Consider the following 2,153-nt stretch of genomic DNA (forward strand, 5'->3'; position numbering starts at 1 on the left):
CGCGCTCTGGGTTCCCGCGATTAGAATAATTACTCTTCATTGGATCCTATCTATTCAATTGTACAAAGCGTGAAATATCACATTAGGACTTGGAAGGCGAGGACAAGCGGGAACGGAGAAGAGGAACTCGAATGAAAGAACAATTTCTCCCCGGTTAATCCTTCGCTGTAAGTACAATCGTCTTAGCTCCGCTCTTGCATAATTTCCTGCGGTGCGGGGGAGATAAATTATTTCGGTTCGGAGCACAGAAACCCCTTCATTGTGTTACCAAAGTCACGGAGACCTTGAATGACCGGCTGAGTACATGTCACTCATCACCCCCCATGCAGGGCCCTCGAATAGCGATTTAACTTGGCTTTGAGGGAAGGGATGACGGAGATTTGCATTTGTTTGATATGCTCAAGATGTTATGTCTCCAGACAGGTGTAAGGAGCGTGAGACGGAAAAACAAGATCTCCCATAATGATGAGAGTCGGAAGATAAGGGGGAGGATAGGACAGAAAACAATACATCAGATTTTTGGCCATCGCTCGGAGCTATTGAATCAACCAAGAAATTTATTCAAGGAAAATGTACCATTTGCTTTTATGCATTATGAACCAAACATACCCGGAGAATGCTGTAGCTACACTGATGCAGAAACGTATCTTGTTAAATCCTGAGGTCAGTCCGAATCAGTCGGATCGTCCGATGGCACAGCCCCCTAAATTGTGGCGCGTGAAAGCCAGTGCAAGTCTTGCAATCCCTGAAAAAGGCAAACAGTCAGACAAATGTGAGCAGCGCGACCCTTAGTAAATAAGCCCCAATATTCTTCCTTCTGGGGGAGAGCTAATTAACATACCTATTTCCCATAAAGCTTTGCCTTTAAGGGTTCACACACCAGCTGATTCTCCTCAATAAGAACCAGCACCCCATACAGGCGTTGACCTACAGGGTAGGTCCCATAGGTGTGCGCCGGATATCCTGCATGTGTCACTTTCCCGCTCAGGTCCCCGGAGTTCACCTTCTTCTTCCTGGTGCATGTAAGTGCATTGTCCGTGTATAATGCGCTGTGCGGGGAGTCAGTAAGAACGTGCACCCGATATCCTGCATTTGCCGCTTCCCTGCTCAGGTCCCCGGAGTTCACCTTCTTCTTCCCGGTGCATGTAAGTGCATTGTCCGTGTATAATGCGCTGTGCAGGGAGTCACTAAGATCGTGCACCCGATATCCTGCATGTGCCGCTTCCCTGCTCAGGTCCCCGGAGTTCACCTTCTTCTTCCTGGTGCATGTAAGTGCATTGTCCGTGTATAATGCGCTGTGCGGGGAGTCACTAAGATCGTGCACCTGATATCCTGCATGTGTCGCTTCCCCGCTCAGGTCCCCGGAGTTCACCTTCTCCTTCCTGGTGCATGTAAGTGCATTGTCCGTGTATAATGCGCTGTGCGGGGAGTCACTAAGATCATGCGCCGGATATCCTGCATGTGTCGCTTCCCCGCTCAGGTCCCTGGAGTTCTCCTTCTTCTTCCTGGTGCATGTAAGTGCATTGTCCGTGTATTATGCGCTGTACGGGGAGTCACTAAGATCCTGCACCAATATCCTGCATGTGTCGCTTCCCCACTCAGGTCCCCGGAGTTCACCTTCTTCTTCCTGGAGCATGTAAGTGCATTGTCCGTGTATAATGTGCTGTGCGGGGAGTCACTAAGATCCTACACCCGATATCCTGCATGTGTCGCTTCCCCGCTCAGGTCCCTGGAGTTCACCTTCTTCTTCCTGGTGCATGTAAGTGCATTGTCCGTGTATAATGCGCTGTGCGGGGAGTCACTAAGATCCTGCACCCGATATCCTGCATGTGTCACTTCCCCGCTCAGGTCCCCGGAGTTCACCTTCTTCTTCCTGGTGCATGTAAGTGCATTGTCCGTGTATAATGCGCTGTGCGGGGAGTCACTAAGATCCTGCACCCGATATCCTGCATGTGTCGCTTCTCCGCTCAGGTCCCCGGAGTTCACCTTCTTCTTCCTGGTGCATGTAAGTGCATTATCCAAAATTAGATATTACTAAACAACTATTCCTAGGTCTTCCCCTGATAATTGCTGATCATAATTTGATAAGTCATTGACTCTCCTTTATCTCTCATAGTTTCCTCTTCTTCGGGACCCCGCACAGAGACGCATCA

Source organism: Engystomops pustulosus, chromosome 5 (genome assembly GCF_040894005.1).
Source record: "Engystomops pustulosus chromosome 5, aEngPut4.maternal, whole genome shotgun sequence".
In the NCBI taxonomy this organism is placed as follows: Eukaryota; Metazoa; Chordata; class Amphibia; order Anura; family Leptodactylidae; genus Engystomops; species Engystomops pustulosus.